The sequence below is a fragment of the Seriola aureovittata genome, chromosome 4 (genome assembly GCF_021018895.1).
Source record: "Seriola aureovittata isolate HTS-2021-v1 ecotype China chromosome 4, ASM2101889v1, whole genome shotgun sequence".
Lineage (NCBI taxonomy): Eukaryota > Metazoa > Chordata > Actinopteri > Carangiformes > Carangidae > Seriola > Seriola aureovittata.
Window position 1 is genome coordinate 9,657,246 of NC_079367.1, and position 22,205 is coordinate 9,679,450.

At 39.4% G+C, this 22,205-nt stretch overlaps 1 protein-coding gene across 9 annotated transcripts in view; it reads left to right on the top strand.

The window, feature by feature from the left end:
- Positions 1-22,205, top strand: part of gramd1bb (GRAM domain containing 1Bb) — a 98,360-nt gene that overhangs the window by 4,626 nt on the left and 71,529 nt on the right. The window contains exon 1 of one of the 9 annotated variants that reach the window (XM_056373496.1): positions 15,413-15,566. The exons of the other annotated variants lie outside the window; for them this stretch is intronic. The gene's annotated coding sequence lies outside the window, so the exon portion shown is untranslated. Of the gene's footprint in view, positions 1-15,412; positions 15,567-22,205 lie in introns of those variants that run through there. 9 annotated transcript variants of the gene reach the window in all.

Consider the following 22,205-nt stretch of genomic DNA (forward strand, 5'->3'; position numbering starts at 1 on the left):
AGATGGTGAGTGAAGATAGAAGATTTCTTAACACTTCTATCTAGGAGAGGGAATTATATTTCACATCAGATCAGATGTGATTGAAGAATCTGTACTCTAATTTTAAGTACATTTTGTATCTTACATCAAAACAGCTCTCTTTTGCTCTAGGATCTAGTTGCATGAACTATAAAAATGAAGAAGAAAATGACCAAATCAGCTCCCCTTGGCCAGTGCATGTTCTGAAAGCTTGCCAAATGTAAAAAAAGAAAAAGCTGTAATCTTGAATGACTTAAACCAATCAAAAAAGGCTCATATTTAATGTCCAGTGAGTTCTGGTTCTATTGTAAAGCATATTAGTTCATATCTGGTACGCTGTATACTTCAGTTTTTCATGTAGCCAACGGAAATCATAACATCCAATGATCATTTAGCCAATGCAAGGGAACTTGTTTACTTTACCTCTGGGAAATTAACAAGTAACATGCAAGCAAAACTAACTTCCTACATGTCACACTAGAGAGAGGATGAGACAAAAACAAAAACCAGGGGGTGGGAACAACACATGGTATAATTAGCAGCTGTCATCATGATGCTTGTATAGCAGAAGAGAAGTTTTTTTTGTTTGTTTTTTTGCCTACTGCAAGCAGCAGTTATCTCCAAGAGCTGGAATCCATTTACCAACAGTAATTTCCAAGTATTGTGTACTTTCAGATTACATATCATGGCAGAGTGTGTGTGTGTGTGTGTGTGTGTGTGTGTGTGTGTGTGTGTGTGTGTGTGTGTGTGTGTGTGTGTGTGTGTGTGTGTGTGTGTGTGTGTGTGTGTGTGTGTGTGTGTGTGTGCGCGTGTGCGCGCGCGCGCGCGTGCGTGTTGGACATTTACCATGATACAAAATTAAACTGTTTTCCACTTTGCAGATAACCTTTGGGCACTTGGCATCTCATGCCAGTAGTTACCCCACACAATAGGGCAGAGGAACGGCACTGTCAGGGCCCATAAACACAGCATGTCATTGGTGGAGCAGACATGTGGCATGCTGAAGGCAAGATTTAGATGCCTCGACAGATTTGGCGGATATTTCCTGTGCAGCCTGTACAGAAAGTAGAATCAAAATAATTAATAGCAGGTTTTGTGCGTTCAAAATGGAAAATTTCAGTGCCAGATGATGAGACTGGTGATACAGACTGGAGAAGGAGTTGGAGGAGGAGGGATATGGGGCCCAGAGGAAGGATAGAAGGCTGCAGACACCGTCCAACAACCCTTGATGGGAGGAGAGATTAAATGCCTTTGTACAGACATCAGAGGACAAATCCTAATAACTTTGGTGATCTCCTGACTTCTCTCATGGCACCATGAGCCTCACATTTGTGGCTGTGAGTGCAATAATAACTTTTGACTTAAATAAACTGCCAACAAGTTGAATTGCATCATGATAACAGTAGCATTTTGTTTAAAGGAGAAATTTGTACGTTTCTATTGCTACATAGCTATGCCAACGCTGGCTACGTAGCAGCCTTAGCATTAACAGCTGTTCACTTACCAGCAGTGATCAATCACAGGGAACCTAAAACATGACTAAAAACCGATATTGCCTCTGCAAACACAGTTTAAGGGGTTTCTTCCCACAAGAGAGTCACCTCTTCTCTGTCGCACAGACAGACAGGCCTCCAAGGTCAGTGATGCCTTGCTTTGACTGGCTCACCTTTTAATGGTTTCACTGGCACCGGGGAGTCACTGAATTCACCGTCAACACTTTGAATTTGATAAGTGGAACATAATGAGACATAAGGACAAAGTTTCCCATTTAAACATTTTAAATATGTACAAGGAGTCTTCTGTGGACCTTGTGTCTGCAGCTTCCACCTCTTCAGTGCTGATATCAAATCCCTCAGCAGTACCAGTGACAGCAACCTTCCAATTACTGCTCAAACAGTTTTATTTTTTCTATATGTCCTATAGGCGACCGACCTGTCTGCTGCTTTCTGCTTCTTTTTGTTTGATGTCCACAGAAAATCAGTGATAGTCGTGTTCTCGGCTGACCTTTGATGACCCCTTCTTTACTTTTGTCCCTTGCTGCTTCATGGGCTCACCAAACTAACTTACTTACTAAAAAGTAAGTTTTTGCTTTGGCTCAGTGTAGGTCGTGGCCAGCTTTTAGGAAATAATGGGAATGAGGATGTTTGAGAGCAGAAAAGAAGCACAAATGCAGCACATAGACAGAGTGAGAGATGACTTTGAGGAGCTTTTATAGAGCTTGGGGGCACATCCCTGCTCCACCAGTTACCTGCAAGACTCAAAACTACAAGCAGACCGTAGACACCAAGACAGCTGAAGCCAGCCCGAGGCTGTCACACATATCACAAATGTAATGAAATGGTCCCCAGAGTGGCTGTTCATTAAAAAAACACCCAACTTTGGTACACTTGGCTGCTGAGCAGACCTAATGAATGTGTCAGAAACTCCAGCGTCTCACATCTCAGAAATGTTACAAAAGTTTGGTTTCCATTCATTGTACACTATTTTTAATGAGAGCCAGCACTTCTCATAAGTCCCTCATGCAGTTTCCTGCTCCTCTATACGTCATGCACATTCTTCTGTGCTCAATTAGTTTGAGCTTTTAAACACACACGACAGGTGACATGATATTGAGAAGTGACTCAAATCATTTTTTTAGTTTTTTCATTTTTTTCACTTGTCTCATTTCTTTCAAATTGTGATGAAGCTACTTCTTGTGGCGACTATTTTTGTACATTCACATTCATGTAGCACCAGCGCTGTTGATAATGTTGGCATCATCGAATCCAATATCATGATAATGGTGTGATGATGATGAAGTGTGCTTTTCCTATGGATCACTGGAAATGTGAAAACCCTGCAGTAGTGCTTTTCAGATAATGAAAAAACCAAGTAACTGGAAAATGATTCATCAGTATTTTGCATATTAATGTATTTGCAATAACGAAAAAAGGCTTTTTACCCTTTTGCACATGTGCTGTGACAGTGTCCTGTTTTTACACTACATTTTGTTCACAGTTGAGTGTAATGCCGATACAGTAGCCAGATGTTTGATGCCCGTCTGCTTGCAATGGCAAAGACATTTGTCAACATGCAACACAGAATATCAACCACTGAATAATGCAAAAGTAGAACAGACAAAGAAATGTGCAAAAAAAAAAGGGCTTCTTTGTACATTCCAGTATTATGCAATGTATTTCAAATATAAATGCAGTCAAAATATGAAATGTCTGCAGTTTTCAGCACTAATTTTGTTTTTCTATGGTTTCATATGCCTTCCTGACGGGTTTCAATATGTTCAAAATTAGTCAAAAAAACATGAGATCAAAGCGAAGCAGTCATTTCATTTTCATTCTGTCTTGAAGGGGATTTCTTATTCTGACTGATTATTAAAGACAAATTAAGTTCATGCATCAGGCTGTCATAAGTTCCATAGTAGGAGAAACCTTTTATGTGGAAACTGCCTGGCTAATTGAGTGGATGGATTTCCCAGTTCCGTCTCCCTGGGAAGCAAGAGAAATGATTCCTCTTTCTGATTTTGGGAAAAAGGCCTCGCTTTGTAATTTAAAAGGACTGTGACATCTTTAAAAACTGATTCTCCACACGATCGTGTTTGTCACAGAAACTGAGCCCTGCAGTATGTGCAGAGTGGGTCAGACAGATGACACACCAACTGAGATGGGAGTAGGCGGGATGTTTTTTCTGTGGAATTTCTAGATTTCTTTCTACATTCATGCTGTAATACTGTACATGCAGAAGCTTTTTATCTCTTCCGTAGTGTTGTGTTTCTGGTTTGAGAAGTTTCTATGGATATTTTACTACTTTTTTTCTGATGTGAAAGCTTTTCACTATTGGAATCCACTGACTACAGCCTTCGCTCTCTATGATGTAGCAAACCAAAAGCCTTTTACAGCCATAAATGATGTGTGTTGTTGTCGAGTGTCACTTTAAAACTGTAAAAACTGTCAGCAATTCAGACAGTTTTTATTACACCTGTGATTCCTATTGAGCGGTCGCTGTTGAAACCTGATTTGTTTCTTTGTTACAGCTGTTAAACTACAATACAGCAGGTCTAACTCAGAGCCATGACGGCAGATTTATGTGGACAGAGACCGTGTTCAGTGGTGCTGATGCTAAGTAGAGCTGATAAAATGTCTTTGTGTTGTCAAATAATTGAATCATCAGGACGGTTTACTGACACCTGCTCCGCTCAATCTGTCGAGGTGTCATTGATCGTCACGGTCTGTAATTCTGACTTTTTTGTTTTTTTCCATCAAGGTGGTCGTGTTGCGGTGTGTAATTGTACCAGGAATAAAATGTTCCATCTTTCTTGTCCAGCATTTGAAAACCCCTTTTCACTCCTTCACCATTCTTCCTCTCATTACCCTGCTTTTCTGCTAAACTGTTAGACAGGCGGGACATATTTTTAGATTATTGCAGTTATGTACTCAAAAGATTATAGTGGATCTCAAAGGACACTCAGCAGGTAATTGTGACAAAATTAATTTTATATTAAGAAGGGATTCTGGCTTGTAGATGATACACCAAATGATTTATAAATAAGATCTGCTGAAGTGAAATTACAGGGAATCTTAGTTTCCGTAAATCTGGGACTGTGACATCTGTTGACTCATATTAAAATGTTTTTCTTCGCTGTACCCCAAGGTATTCCAGGCGCAGTGTTGTTATCGAAAAGGCAATGCAAAGTCTGCAAAGTATTGACTTCCTGTGTGTTTTTGGCTCATAAATCAATATCTCATCGTAGCCTGTATGCGCTAAGTGTAGCCAGGGAGGTTGTTTAATTTAACACATTAGGGCTGTATTAACAACAGGACTGCATATTGATTCATGGGGAAATTGAGCAAAATTGAAGATATCCATTACTGTCAAAAAGTAAAATCTTTCCTCAATTAACTACTAATGAGCAGTTGATGCTGTTGTCCTCAGAGAGACACTGAATATAGTCAACAATTTCTTCAGCTGCAGTTGGAAAGGTGCCTGTTTTTTCAGCAATAATTACCTATTCGTAGCTGTTTCCAGAAGACTGTTCACGTCTAACGGTAGGTGCTTTATAAATAACAACGTCATGACAGATGTCAAACCTCAGTCTGAAATAGCAAGTTGACTTTTCCATTCTTGTTTCCCCGATAAATGTGACACAGTGCAAAAAAGAGATACTTCGGATAATAATTTCTAAAAGTGAAACGGATAATGTCACGCTGATTTGAGCCTGGCTCCAAACGGTTATCATCTTGTAATATATAAATGCTAAAGACAAAACAACCTGGTATAACAGCACTTTAGTTTGTAACTGCTTTTGCTGATGTTGTAATTGGATAACATGCTGCACTAAAGAAACAATAACTCATTTACTTTCTTCTCCATTGCCTCAAATGAGATGATCTACAATAATACTAATATAAAAGCAAATAACCCTAACATGATTAAGACTGAACCCGCCTGAAATTACACCACATAATTAGACAATGCTAAATTTTCTCGGTAGCAACACAGTTAAAGGTCCAGGCTGCAGGCAGAAGGTTATGTAAGGATATGGGTAATTACATGTTATTTTATGAGAGAAGAAGCAAGAGCCTGATTATGCAACAGGCTGACAATTTTCTTGCACTTTTCACACTCTATTTGAGTCGCTCTGACATGAGGCTTTCATTTTTAGGTAATCAAATCAGATAGTGATAGATAATTCGAGTTTCTTTAATTTTGAAGCAGCAGCTGAGAAAACCGTGTCACCACAAGATCCATTTCGTAGCATTTCTGGAGCTTTTGATTGTGTCCCGTGATCTTCATCAGCAGATGGAGTTCTGCTGTTGAATGTCGTTATAAGGACGTCTTGTGGACGGTGACTTGAGGTTTAAAGGTTCAAATCAAACAAAAAATGTTATTCAAATCAGATTTAAAAGTTCAACTCGTAGGTCAACATAGACAAAAAGTCCTTAAAGCTCAGGAAAAAAATTTTAATTTCAACATCCACACTATCTCATGACAATTGAATCCATCTGCTGAGGAAGATCATGGGACACAATCAAAAGCTACAGAAGAAAATCTAACCTGACATTTTGGAAAATTTGTTTACCATATGTAGATATCATGTTCAACCTACTCTATATATCATTCTCATGTATGAATAGCATTACCTATAGGCTGTAGCAATTTCTATATCATCACCCATCACCTTTATAGCCGGTTGGTTGGCTTTCAATTTGTAAAATTTGAGATTCTGTAAATTAACAGCTAAATATTAATCTAGATATGCAAACTATCACTCACTCATATACTAATGCAAAGGGGAGGTAAATGACCACCAGGAAGATTTCCCTAATGTTTTTTCAGCCATTTCAATCACTGTGATACTGTAAGCAAACAGTGACACTGTTATGTAAAAAGAATTCACTATTTATTGTAAAAATCACACCGTCAGAACAATTCAGGCCTTTCAGTCTCTTAAGTTTATGTGCTCCATCATTTGAAGAGGGGGAAGCTCTGGAGGCTGTGGACATACTTGAAGCATTCGAGGCTCATTATCTGTGCTGAAGAAGCACCCCTGAGTACCACACTGTACGGACACTGAGTCAGCCGCTAGTCCCCAACAATTAAAGATCTATTTTTCTGGCAAAAGAAATAGCCGTGGCTTTTGTCTGCCAGCTGACTTTAATTATCCGGTCATTTTTTATAGTCCCTGAATCTCAGACTGTCAGGTTTGTGTTCAGTCAGTGCCTTTTCCTTGATTCCTCTCAATCCATAGTGATTAAGGCTGATAGATCTCTCAGGGTGAAGGTGTTCAACTGTTCAAATCTGCTACTGAAGATGTAATCCATCACTTTCCTCAGTCACCCTGCTCTTCCATAAGCTTTAGTGGAATGAGAGAAGATGTTAAAAATAGCATAAATCCAGCAAAACATCATCTTCAATACCTCTATTGTTCAAAGTCATAGTCATGAATAATTATTTTCTGATGGCGCATGTTCTGTTTCCATGACAATAATCAAAGATTTCGTTTATGCATGTATGCAGAGTGATATCAGATCACAATCCACATATAGAACCCACATATTCCTGAATCAGGGTAAATTTTCAGTGACTGTAAAACTGCATCAAGTGCAAAATGCACAAAGACACACAGCTACACTGACACATGGAGCAGTATTGCGCCTCTGGGAGTGTGATTTTCAATCCTATGACTTCATGGTTTATAAAAGAATATACTCACAGTGTTGTGGAGACAACAGATTGTTGCTGTCTGCAGATTCAGCTGCACACTGTTTGTTATTCTGATACAAAAAAGAAACGTTTAACACGTTCGTTCACTGAAAGGGGCTGGAGGATTGTTGCCAAAAGCTATTCAAAAGAGATTGAAGAGCTGAAATCCTCAAAAAGCCAACTATCGAGTAGTTGGAGGTCAGTTCGATCGAACAATGCGCAGCCTCACTCCCTGAGGGGTTTCGCTCCATCACGATTTAAAGCGTCTATCCACAAACTTATTCTGTTCAGGCCAGTCACTGCTGCAGTAGTGAATTTTCATGTGGGAGTTAGACTCTCTGTCAAACCAGCATAAGGACACAATGTTCGGTCATTGAACCAAAAAAAAAAACATAATGGTGTAATTCACTTTGTCACCCAGTGACTCACAGCTGATTCATCTATTACAGCGGCAGGCTATAACGTCCAAATGTCATTTTCCCATAATCTTGAGGATTTATGATCTCCATTGCGCTGTGTAGGGGATTGAAACTATGGAAAGAGATGAGGATCAGTCTTTCAGGCAATGCTAAGCTCATTTCTTCAATTGCGTTCTCATTGCTTGTGTCACCAGAACAGGATATGATGAATGGGTTTTGTCCTTGCTTGTTTTGGAGCCTCATTAGTGAAGCAATTTGCGTCAGGTTTTTGTTCATACTTTCTATGTGTACCCTAGCAGCATGAAAATGTGAAGTTGATGAGATGTGGATTTTAAAAGATGAATAAAAAGTTGCATACCACAGATTGAAGTAAACACGAAGCTAAGTTAAATGTGAAATTTATACATTTATTTGTACAAAACAAACCATCTAAGAAATCCTTTTTACTACCTCCACACTCACCAGCGCTACAGATGAATCCTTCTTTTTCGAAACCATGATTACAACAAGTACAACAACAAGATGAATCTTCATGTCAGTGCCCTGGATACACCTAATATTTCAGTTTTGCCTAGAAGTATGCTAATAATTCATGTCTAGCCCCATGCCGTGGCTAGGTGACTTCAAGTATGTTTTTTTTTTGTGTATTGTTTCCTACAGTCTGCAGCACTGGAATACCAACTGTGAACTAATTTATCTTCAAACCAAAAAAATATTTCCAGTGACCTCATTATTTGATACTTCAGACATGAGCATGCACGTTTGTGATCCAGCAAACACACCCAGACCTATTTAAACCACAATGCAACAATTATTTATGTGTCTGAGAACCTGAGATAGGATAAATTAAACTCTACCCATGACGCTCCTCCCTCTGTCTCTGGCTAGATGTCTGCATTTATTCACAAGATTTGTTTCTGCAACCTCAAGTTTAGCAGCTGCTGTGCACCTTCTTAATTACAGCAAGTGAGAAAACTGCTCATATAGTCAATTACCACGGCAACCTGATAAACCAATGTACTTGTTACTGCATTTTGTAACAATTTATTAATCGGAATATATTTTACTTAGACTATTGGTCAAATAATCTTCTGCCTAAATGTAACACGTTGTTGTGCATGGTCATATTATGTAAACCTTACTAAATACTTCATCATCAGAGCCTGTTGCTGTCTGTGCTGCACTTGATTTTGCCAACTCTCTGCCTCTCTCCTCTCTCCTCCCCCGCCCCTGGAGCTCTGTTTATCTGTCTGTCTTTAGGCAGAATATTCCAAAAACATGAATACATTTCCATGAAATGCACCGGACAGATGGGCCTTGTATCAAGGAACTTTTTTTTTTTTTTTTTTTAGTTCAGTAACGTGGGTCTAGGATTTCTGCCAGTAAATTGATAGCTATAGATATAGTGAGTTAACAGAGATTCACACTTGAATCCTAGGTGATGTTTACAAGGTCACAGAATCCATATGGATACAATAGAAATCCACTATAGTTACACTATAGTAACATCTAATGGTAACCAGTTGGAACTGCAACATCAGCTTTCTCACTTGCTCCTCCACAAGTCTCTGCCGTGAATAAACAGGCCTCAAAGTCAATTCAGTCTTTCATTTTTCTTTAAGTCTTTCAGCTCATTTTATTGTACTGCTATTGAGTCCTCTTATGTTAATAGCAGTGGGCAAACAGATAAGAGGGACACACACACTACTATATTAAAAAAAATAAGCATTGCAGCAGCAGCAGTTGAGTCAACACCTCTCTGACTGTGTCCACACACATTTGCATTTTTTAATTAGTTCCGGGAATTGAACTTTTAATATATATTAACAAACAAAAACATACACGTTGTCAGTGGCCAACACTTATCTGAGGCAATGCCAATGATGCTTTTGCACCAGGCTGAAATACTTTATACTCCCTGGATTCGTAGATATGAGCTGTATAACAGTGTGGCACCCTTCACCTTCTTAATATTTCCCTGATGTACCTGGCTATAATTTTTATGACATGTCTTTATGAGATGGTTCAAAGAGGAAAGAGAAACATTAAAAGTTCATAGCCAAGATCCTCACTTTCCTTCTTTGTGTCAAACCAACTGAATTAACTTTAAATGTTCTGTTGTCTTTTGAAACTTATGACATACATTAATAACAAACCTCCTTTCGGCCCACTCATGTTCATAGACTGCCGCATTAGAGAGGCTTTTAATGTTCACCGGATAAAGAGACTATGCAGTTATTTACAGCGAAACTCTGGGTGAAAGAGCATTAACCTGATCAGCCTGTAAACCCATGTATGAAAGTAACTGCTTATGATTTCCTGACTGCAATATCATATTAGTGATAATTATGCACAATTGTTTACCATTCATCTGTGTGTGTGTGTGTGTGTGTGTGTGTGTGTGTGTGTGTGTGTGTGTGTGTGTGTGTGTGCAGGTGTACTATATGTGCTTATGTGCTTGTGTGTAAGATTGTGAAGGGAAAGCAAAGAATGCTTTGACACTTCTTTTGCAGTTCTGTGCATTTAAACTCTTTTTCAAATAAGGAGAATCAATAGAAAATACACACAATGCCATAGTGAAAAGAACTTGTTAAAGGCTGTTAAATGTGGCATCTTCCTATTGTTGCCGTAGAAACCAAGAAAAAATGTCTCTACTCCACGCAGTATTCCTTGTATTTATTACCTCATGTCTTGTACACAAAATGTACGTGAAAGAGTCTTTTCATGAATCGGCGCGGGGGGAGGGGAGGGGGGGAGAAAAGAACAACTACAGATGCTTCTCCTCATTCGTCTGGAGCTGCCAGACAGGCGACTGAAGATGAATGTGAAGTTGGAGAATACTGCAATTACTTTACCAAGATTGGTGCGAAGCCTCCTACATCCTACATCTGCCACAGTTAGTGTCTCACACACACATACACCCCTCCCCCTCCCCCATTTATTTTTTCTTTCCATCTTACTCCCTTTAATTCTTTCTCTCCAGGACTTACAGACTCATAACACCATTAAATTATACAGTGCAGCAGGCTGTGCAGATAGCCTGTTGTTCACCATATCACTAACAACTCACAGCTGTGTCAGCTGATGGATCAGTGATAGGGTGAGCCTGACGGAAACTAACACTACCCGAGAAATTAGGTGATGAACCTGAGAACGGTTCAGGTTGCCAGCTTTTCTCCAGTTGCTCATTGGGTGGCAGCATGGGCTAGAGATTCACAGGACTACTGACCAGAGGAGCCAGAGGAGGTTAAAACTCTGTGCTGTCGACCATCTCTGTCATTTATGTAGTGAGCAAACATTTGTCACAGAGGGAGGGACATTCAATGACAGAAGAAAATTAGGCAATGTGTAAACTGGAATATATGTACAGACAGTGGACAAAATAACAGAAACATGCAACAACAACAAAAAGATATATATACAGTGCAAGATGATTTGTGAAACCATACTTTCTGATAGAGCTGTCGGCTTTCTCCGGAATCAGGCCCTCATGCATTTATTCACCACTTCCTATAAAACAAAGATAAGATAAAGCTCAGTAGCAGTGAGCAGTAAATCGAGGTACATGAGACAGACATACAGTATATCAGCTGAACCACTATTGTTTTGTATCTGCACTCACGCCAGCAGAGTTGCACAACAGTAAATGTGCCTTTTTAAAGTGAGTGGAAACTCATATGGATGCATACATTTCACACTCAAAATACAGACTCTCTTATAAAGTGACACACTAAATAACATGTATTATATAGAGTGCTGCAGGGAGGACGTATTTTTGAAAGCAGACCCGGAAGAAAGCATCACCCTGGTTCAATCAACAAATAGCCACTGGGATTTTTCCATTGGTTTTTTGATTATTGCAGAAAATAAACAAGCAAAAGTTATATGATACTGAACATCATTTTTATGATTTTATGATTTACGAAGTCTAAATACAATCACCAGAAGTAAAAAGCTACTATTTCACTGTCACCACTGCTAAACTTCCAACTTGTAGTTTGATTAAGCGCTTACCTCTTCTTCAAAAGCCTTTCCTCTTACAGAGTTAGTAATAGTTTGCAAGAGCGCGACTATAAACACAGCAACGCTGTGAAAGTGGACTGGTGAATAGACCGGTTTTCATATTCAGTGTGAGGACGTTAAAGGCCCCCAACAACCTCTGTAGTCTCATTTAACAACCTGTTAGCAACCGCCTTTTTGAGACATATAAAAGCTTAAAGAATCACAAGTGGGGTGTTGACATGTATTTTCTGTGGTAGGATAAAACTTGGAAATGTCTTGAGCTTGTGTTAACCACACACTTTATTTTAGGCATCTAACCAAAACCTCATTCAGAAAATCCATCGACTTCAGGACGAGGAAACCAGAAAGTGCATGAATGCTACGTAACTTATCACTGGGTTTTAGGACTCATTCTGCAGCACTCTATAGTAAATACATACACAGTCATTGTCTTATACTGTAGAGCATCACTCTTACTTTGTCCATGTTATCCGTATGCAAAGACCCAGCCGCCGCTCTGTGCATGTGGGCTAATGGATAACTAAGATGGGATTTTATGAGTTCATGATCTGTCCAGCTGGCGGTAACGTGGTGTCTATGAATGGTAGAGTGGTCCCTTAGTGTGTGCCATGAATTACTGTCAGCGACTGCACATTACAACAACAGCACCTATAGTGATTTCCTATGCCTCAGAGCGCTCACTCATTCTAACAGAGCCTTTTCACAGTATAACTGGAGCTCTTTCAGGCCGAGTACCCAACTTCAACAAAACACGCAGTGTACCTTTCTGTCACACAAGCACACACTTATGTAAAGTTGTGGTGATTCCGCAGGGAAAATGTGTCATTTTAAATCCAGTTGTAAAAACACTTAAATTGATTGTTTTTCTCCAAAGCTTTGATTACTGCTTGCCCTCTTATCAGTTAGTACCGGTAATACATAACACAGATTTACTGTATCTATGCTCTTATGTAACTCTGAAGAAACTTTCCTCAATTTAGTTTTTATTTGTCGTAGATAATGAACCAACATGGAGTCAAATATTTGATTCTCTGTGGTGTAAATGTGAAATTTATCTCAATCTCATTACCTTCAAGGGTCAGTTCCAGTAGCTGTAATACCCCTCATGCAAGAATGAAAATCCATTAACTGTTGTAGTGAAGCAGTCTGTCTTTAGTATGTCTATGCCTCATGTTTATCTGTCTCTTTTTAAGATCTTTGAAGGTAGAGATAGAAGCATTTAACCCCTTTTTGCACAGAGGAGTAGACTAATGGAAGTCAATCAGTAGCCATGCCTTTGATGAGATGTGGGAGTTAAGTGGCCCGAGGGGGAAAAAAAAAACATTGCATAATATATTAAATTCATTTGCATGGTAAAGAAGCCCTGTAATTGAAATCCCGGGCCATTCGTGGTTTGATTTGAGTCTCTGCTCAGCAAATACACCTGTAAGATCAAAATGAATGTCAATAGTTAACTGACAGATTTGAGCTATAGAAGCTTCAGCCAGCCTTCCCAAGAGCCTCACTGACACGAGTTGTTAGAAGTCTTTTTGTGACAGTGAATGATGTTGATTGTCATCAGATAATAACTGTAGATCTGTCTCTGTCTCTTCTGTTGGACTGTCTGTTTCTTGTCACTCTCTGTCACTTCTCCATCAATAGAAGCATTGTTCAGTCACGCCGCAGAATCCAAGAATCGAGTTGTTTCGAGCCCCGACAACGGCCTTTTGCGTGCTCCGTGCACAAGGCCCCAGAAAAAGTCACGCTCAGAGAGGGAGGTGTGGAAACACACAAATACACGAGCGCACACAGTTTAATCGCACGCTGGCAGACAGACTGCCCACATTGTTTGTCTATAACCTTCAACCGTTTGTTCCCAAAGAGGCGGAGAAGGTCAGGTCTCATGATCTGTGACATAACAAGTCACTGCAGACTGTAACCTTCCCTGTTTGTGCCATCTTTTAAAACTGGTCAGTCCCTGATGAAGGTCAACTTGAAGGTGCTGAAAAGGAGCAAATGAAATTTATGTCCACCTGCATTACACGGTTGTTGATTCATTACAGTGTGGCGACAGGAAAAACTGGCTAATGAGAAAGTCAGCATTGCTCTATATCATGATAAAAACACAGAAAAAGGTTTATGATTTCAGGTGAAAATCTGAGTGCGTGTCCGCTCTGCTGGTGTGTTGCTCTGCTTTCTCTGTGCAGCCATATAGAATACATCACTGTTATGTAATCTTAATCACTCTTTCAAAACTCTTGTGGTGATGACCTGTTAAATGTCTTTTTGAAGTCTTTTGCTGGAAAAAAGAAATTACAGCGACTTCAAAGCTCTGTGAATTTACCATCGCAGTCAGCATTTCAAACCAACAGTACATATATTTGTAATTCATGTCAACTAATCATTATAATGCATAGCAATTTGGCTAATTAGTGTTTCCTCCAGTACATGTATTAACACGAAAAACGTACTGTAAAGCACAGTTTGCTGTAGTATGTTAGTGTGTGAATGTGTTTAGAGATCATTACTGTGTTTCTTGGAGCAGAAGAGCTTTACAGCATCACCTGTTTGTGTAGTTGGTTGGAGTGTTCCTTTGTCTTCATGGAGGAGCTTTTGTCACTTTACTGACTCACCAAAAGCTGGACTTTCCAAATATAGCATTTATAATTAATTGAACCCCCCTGACTACAACACACACTGGGTCATTTCCATTAAACTGATTGTTTGGCTTCTACTAGATGATTTAGGTGTGACCCATTAAAGGGAGTGAATACTTAGGCAAACATGCATTTTGTATTGTATTTTCTATTCTAAAAGTGTCAAAAAGCCATATTAAATCTTCCTTGATTCAACACTATAAAGCAATAGAACTACAATAGTTTCCACAGCTTAATTCAACAAATTTCAAATTTTCAGGGACCTTAACATGGTTATATTGTGCTGTAGATCCCCCCTCTTCCTTTAGTCCAACCTGAGATAATATGTGCTGACTGAATACTAGAAATATTCCATATAAAGCTCCCACATTTTACACTTTACTGGTGTTGAAGTTTTGATATGTTTTATGATATATGTAGGACATATCTCCTCTTTCTGGTTTCTCACAGGAGCTCCGGCAACAACAGGTCTGGAGTGACAAATAAAAATATAGCAGATTTCAGGTAAATACTCAGAGAAACCAAATTCTGCAAGGTTGGACACTGGGTCCAGGTCAGCCGTGCTGGGGGCTTAGCTGAGGGTGATGACTGTTTTGTAGTGACTTCATAAAGTTGTGGAAGTCCTGCACGGCTCGTATTAAGATAAAGTTTTTGAATATGGGCTGGATTGCACACTCTGATACTTTCACAGTAGTTGTATAGCAGCTAGACCTGCTTTATAATTTTAAAAAAAGGACAAGGGCATCTCACTTTCTACAATATGGGACCTTTAAGGTTTTATGCATTAATTTTCTGTGCTTTTTTTCTGCTGACTGAGCAAGAACCTCCTGTTGAATGTTTAGTCCCCAACAGCTGCACACAGCACAAAACAAACACCTGATGCACTTCCAGGCTTCTAAAAGAAATGGATATCATCGTTAATAGTGGAAATGAAAAACGAAGTCGATCAGGAGCAGCACTCAGGCCACTAAGAGGTTAAAAGAAGGGAGGTCATTCGTGGTGTTTGGTCAGACACTGATAGGTCACTGCTCGGTGGTCTGCTCTCTGCCGCGGCTCTCATCCGTGAAGTAACGGGCTGCGGGTCTCCGCCTCCAAGATGCACTGATTTGCGTTTGTTATTCCGCCGGGCAAACAAAGCTCCACACCACACCGGATTTATTTTTACCTATCAGCATGGATGAGCGCCGTCTGTGAAGTTGTCCTCCGGGTTTTTGGCGGCGTGTGAGTCAAGTGGACGAACAAGTTTGTAGAAGTTGGCGAAGAGGAATCAAAGGTAAAACCTCAAACACTAAAGAAACGTGACACACTTTTTTCCGGGGTTTCTGAGGTTTGCTGCTTTGTTGGGAGTTTGGTTCGGTTTTGTTTTGAGTTGTCAGTGAGAAATGCTCGAACCGAAACAACGTCAGCAGTTTTAACAGTTCAAACAAGCAGTTTCATAAACATGAAAACTCGGCGTGCGACAGATTCGCAATTTTAAATGTATTGATTAAAGTAAACAATATATTGATTATCCGACAGCTAATAGTTGCATATAATCTGTTCTAAAATCCGGAGTGTAGGATATAATTTCCTGCATCGTTTTGAGCAGAGCGCTCTTGTGCACTTGCTGTCCAGTTCCTGTTGCTTGTCTGAGACAGATGCGGCTGTGTGTGCATCACCAAACTTTACCAAGAGTTACAATATTCACGTCTTATCTAAAATTACTGTAAACGTCAGGATGATGTGTTTGTACGTCTTCTGTGAAAAAACTTCCTTTTAACTTCAGAGTGTTTTTATAATGTAAGAAACAATCAGCGTTGTGTGCGAGGTCGTGCATCAGTCGCAGGGTTGGAGGTTCGATCCTCGGCTCCTCCTGTCTGAGTCAGTCCATTCACCCAGTGAGACCATCTCTCTGATATCTGATAGTTGTAGTATCTTCTTGTGTATATAGAGAGAATTACTAAAAATCTAAGTAAAATGTTTCACTGGGGATTTCTTTTTCTTTGTTTTGTTTTGAATTAAAGATTATGTATTCTAGTTAAGTTTAAATTAGTGGCCAGTATAGCTACATGAAAATGACAATTTTCAGTTGCTTTTTTTATGTAGTTTGATGTGTAGTTTATTTGCAGTCTAATGACTTCTGTATGTGTTTTCTTGTACACAGTATTGATCATATTGAAAAGAACAAAACAGTGCATGTGTGTATATAGGCCATAACCTGATACATGTGCCCACCAGTCAAACAATGGTCCTACTTGTTCTGTGGTTTAACCTTGGCACTGGCTGCATCATTCACTTGGCAGACCTGTGTATGGTCAAAAAAAAAATAAAAGTTGCAACAAAAAGTTTCAAGCATAAATTCTGCTTCGCAGAGAAGTTCCATCAAGCATTTTGTTTTTGTAACAATGCAGTCCTCCTCATCTGTCCCATGTTTTCTTGACTTTGAACATATTTCCTGTGCACATCGCCACCTTGACTGTAGCTACTTGTACAAGGTTGCTATCGTGAGGGTTTGGTCGGTTTTATTTCAGTCACTGTAGCTAAAATGTTTTTACCCTGTTGTAGTTTTTGTGCTTGTTTTTGTTAATGCTGTAACACTCCTCTGATCAGGAGAGTACTTCCCATACAGTTTTGTATATTTTACTTTGAGTAAAGGATGGTGGCCTATAAGTGACATTTATATCATCACTGTATTGCTGAGGACCTACAGATACACCTGGTTGTTTTGGATCACATTCTGGAGCTGCTGACTATTTTCTAAGATAACGACCTGGAGCAGACGACAACAGTACTGTAATACATGCATACTACAACACAGAGTAATGAGTGCAATAGTTAGGGCTGGCCCAAGGAAGGGAAATGTTTGGGCCTGCAGTAGGTAATTGCAATACAGGCTATAAGAAATTAATATACAAAAAACAACAAGATGTCTATATGAACATTATGTGATGATGACTGATGACGCTTGGTTTTATAATGTGACAGTTGAGATAAACTCTTCAGGGGTGCTCTGGCATCTTCCTTTCATACATTAAAAACATGACATTTGAAGCCGTAAGAGAAACTGTAACAATGAGCCCATTTCAAGGAGCATTTTGACATTTTGGAAAACACACTTGATTACCATCTTAACCAAACACAAATGAAGAGAAGCCTCAATTTCCTTTCAGTCTCCAGCTAGCCCTTGGCTTTGTTTCTCCTAGCTCAGCACAAAAATTTGAAACCTTTCACCAATCTACTTATACATGTAAATTACATTTAGAATTAAAGCTGATAAACCATTGTGTTTGGAAAACAGTTACAGTAGGTGTTGGAGCTATTTCTTAACCCACACGGTGACTGCAGCATCTCAGAAAGAAACCTGTCTTCACCGTAGAGTTGCCACCTTTGCACATCTCTGACATGCACTACATCCAGGAAACTCTTGACTCTACTGCCATTCTATGAAAATGCCTGCAAATCAACAAAACATGCTGCCAATGAGAGCAGTTAGCACAGTTTGTGGCTGTCGCTGTGGCTGTCGCTGTGGCCAGCTCTCAATCTCTCTCTCTGAATGAGACCACTTTGAATGCATCTCACAGTCTGATGTCTCCCAGCTTCCGACAGCCCCTCTTCTCTCAGCTGTTTGTGACTGTCAGGCCTGGGAAAATGCCTCTTAACCCCACAGGAAATGACAGTTGGTGAACAAATCAAGCTGTTGCTTGCAGTTGTCTTTACCTTAGTCTTACTGCAAATATAGCACTTTTATTGCTTGTGTTCAAAGATGATATTTGTCAGCGTGATTTCAGAAGGGTTTTTTGGACATACACGGCAAAATTCCTTTGTTGGCGGTAGCTGATTGTGTAAGTCATTGTTCTCCCATCTTTTCTGGCTTTGTTCTGGTGATAGACAGTTAGAGATCGATACACAGAGTACATTCTCAACTTATTATCTAGGCTTTCAAACTATAATATCGACACCCTCTTAAAATAATGGCCTAAGTCATTTTTTCAGGTTTTTCAGGAAACACAAAAAACTCAACAAAAGAGTCACACTTTTGACATAGGCCATTATACAACCGGGGGTAGAATTGCATGTTCCCCTCAACTGAGGATTCAGGCGATTTTACCAGAGGTGGCCAGCATCATGAGGGGGTGATTTAGGCAAAAAAAACATTTTTGTCAAAACATGACTTAGGCCATTATTTTAGGAAGGTGACGATATGTAATAGATATGTGCCAAATTTAGTGACAGTACATCAGTTCTTTAGAAAGTCTATGTTTTGTGGTCTGGGCTTTTTCCTGTTTTGTATTCTGTGTGGTCTAAATGTGGTTCTCCAACATATTGATACTTTCCAAACAATGTTTCAAATCACGTTGAATGCTCTAGTGTTGTTACTGAAAAAGATCTTTGAAAAGCTTGTGGCAATGGTTGCTGATGGGCTTGTTAGAGGGCGTTCAACTAGTTGGAACACCTAGGAACACTTGGAGAAGTAAATATATTCATTCATAAATGAAGTAAAATGATGATCATTATGAACAATTTGTTTTCAAAAAAAATTCTGTTCAGGGGACTGCATATTAATTATCAAGTTCTGAAAAGTTTAAGCTGTGAAGTTGAGTTGTGATCACAGATCTAAAAGCTGGCTCACTTTCACATCTTCTGAGAGAGCAGATGATTATATCCACTGGAGCTGTAAATGCAGCGCCACCTGCTGATTTTTCTTTCGTTTTAAAAGTAAGAAACTGGTAAATTACATTGATTGTGATGGTGGAATTTCAGTAAATTATGCAGCACCTCCTAAACCAAAAATCAACCTGCCAATGAATTTGAAAAATTAGTTCAGACCATCCAGATTTCATCACAATTTTAGCAGCACAGTCTTTGGAGCCGCTTGAACAGGATTAGTGCAGCATTAGTCAGCCAGATGGAAATGTACAGCAACATAAACACATCACTCATATTAGCAATGCCAAATATGAGAGGCAGTATAGCATGACAGACCCAAATAGAATGTCTTGGCAGCGCGCCATTAACTACTGTCACTTAACAGCACATAATTACTGTCATGAAACTATAATCTAATTACCCAATCAGACTTCATTCAGATATGCCATTTAAAAACACTGTTAAGAACCATAAACAGGCTTTTTGTTTGGTGGCTTGAATGCAAAATAAATAGCTTCGGATTTAACTCCTCTTTATCTCAGTATGTGTGGAAGTGAATGAGTTTTTAGTTTCCAGGATCATCGCATTTATTAAGGCTTTTTCAGGCTGACGCTGATCAGACTCTGCAAAAGCCACAGCTCTCCCTTATGTCTGATGTCCATCCTCATTGAAACACCCAGACACTAGTCTGGGTGTTTCAATGATGATGTGAAAATCGTGAACTTTGTGAAGAGGAGGTGTTATAGATACAACATGAAACATTCATCTGCTACTGTATGGCCTATTTTTCATCTCAAATTTATTCATGACAAACCTTGGATGATTCTGATCAGCATTCACAGCATTCCCAGTGCATAAAGTACCCTCAATTAAAACACAATCATCTTGAAACCGCCCATGCTCATTCTGTCTGATTTTTTTTTTGGATACAGTTTGTCTCAACTTCCTTTCATCATCGACTAAAATGTGTCTTCACTACATTCTCACATGATACTACAGTCTGTGTTGTACTTCACCAAAGAGCTGTGCCCGTTTCCATAGTGTAACAAGGATATTTTTAGAAGGCAGGGGGATCTAAATAAGAGATGAAAGCTTGGTTTTTGATCAGTACAGCAAGTCTCTATAGACACGGACCAACGAGAAAGGGGGAGGGAGCAGTTCTCATGATGAGGATGTTGGGACATGCCTGCCAGCTCTGATTGAAAAGGCTGCACATCCGAATACATACAGCTGTTTTAGTAGCTTCTTGTTAAAGGTGCTATATGTAGGTTTTTTGGTGGGGTTTTGTACATTTTCTGAAGCTCTTGGCAAGCGACTATTATCACCACCACCAGCACCACCACCTGCTCCCGGAAAGAAACCGGGTTCTGCGGCAGAGAAAAATGACACTTGTGAGGAAGCCTTGTGGGATCATCTATTAGCATGCCTTGTAGCTTTGTAGCTGTAACTTTTCTTCAAGTAATACATGACTAATGTGACTCACGTATGAAAAAAACCTTGCTTCTGTATTTATGTTTACAATGAAGCCATTTTACCATAAATAACTCCCCTGGCTGGTGAACAGCACCGTGGCAGAGCTGGAAGAAAGAGTGGTCTGTTTTGGATGCAGTCATTTACAGCACAATGTGTTCCTTCATTCTTCTTTACAGCGAGTCGGTGTGCACTCAGATGCCAGTCTGACTGGAGCTCTAGTAAGATTTATACAGTAGATTAGCGCAGGAAAAGGAAAAGGTAAAATGGGGTGAAGCCTGTTACATGAGCAGACTTTATAATCTCATCATAGCTTCACTGTACACGCTGTAATATTTGCCCATCAGCACTGTGACCCTGTTATGTTGCAGGATGCACTCCTACATGAATTAGTAATTGCTCAGTGACAGGGCTTTATGTGGGGATTGTGTTGTTTAGCATGGATTCCACTTCATAACACATCAATAGCGTCATGCCTGTGAGATAAACGTTAGGCAGACAAATAATTTATGCTGCAATATTATTTCATCTTATTTGTCTCAGCTTTGTTGTTCATTCCCTTTCAACAGCACTGTTGTGAGATTAAGTTGCATTACGCACATTGAATTTTAATTCAGTTTCTGAAATTTTTTCTTTCATGTGTTTTTTTATGTGTTAAAGTAACATAATCAGTTGTAATTGACATAATTCACTTTAAGGGTGATTTGCTGTGTGTAAATCCAAACCTTTCAAAATTGCTTCAGTTGGTGTATAAAGCTTGAATCCTGAGTTTGCCTTTGGCACTTCTTGTCTCTTTGCTGGTTGGTCATAGACCCTGTAATTGATTCAGTGATACCAGCACTAAGCCTCTGCTTCAGCCAGTCAGCAGCTCTCTCTCCAGAACTTTCTCCATTTCTCTGAAAATATTTTCTACTTACATTTACATGCTAAGGAGAAGATGGAATAAATTAGGAAAACTGCTTATTTAATAGTTTTCCAAATCTGTTGTGGTGCCATGCTTTTACTCAACAGCTATGGTCACAGCAGCTCAAATTATACCAACCACATTGTAACCATTACACTTTAATAAAATATCAGGGGCATTGGTGAATGTTATACCCTTTCATTGTTAAATTTCCTGAAGGTTTACTTAACTTAAAGGGAAATAGCATCCAGAGAGTTGTTACCCTGTATCTTCACAGGTAGTAATAAATGCATTAATATGCTGCTTAATTTGAGGTGCAGAATTGCCCATTTAGACATATTTTACACTTTTCCTGTTTTATTTATTTTTTTATTTTTTTATTTTCATTTTGATAGTTATAAGAAGATATGTATTTGGTTTTAAGTACCAAAAACCATCTCAATATAGTTTTACGTTTCTTCTCAGGCTTCTCTCTGGAGCTTTAACAACAGCAGGTCAGCCAGCCAATCAGAAGAGAGGAGGCTTTGAGCCTTTCTTCTGATCGGCCGAATGAAAATATAGCAGATTACAGGTAAACACTCAAACCAAACCAAATCCTGCAAGGTTGGACAGTGGGTCCGAGTGGCTCGGGCTTGGGGCATGGCTGAGGGCAGTCACTGCTTTATTGTGACATCACAAAGTTACAGCTGACCTGACGACTCGTTTTGAGGCTCAGTTTCTAAACACGGGCTGTGTGCATTTCTCTGTGGACTGAGCGCTTTGATACTTTCACAGCATCAATATAGCACCTAGACTTACTACTATAAAATATGGGACCTTTAAAAAATTTAGAGTTCTGTACTCTGAGGATTGTTTCGCAGCCTCCTCACTCTCATAGTCTTTTAAAGTAAGTAGTAGTAATAGTTCTTCACC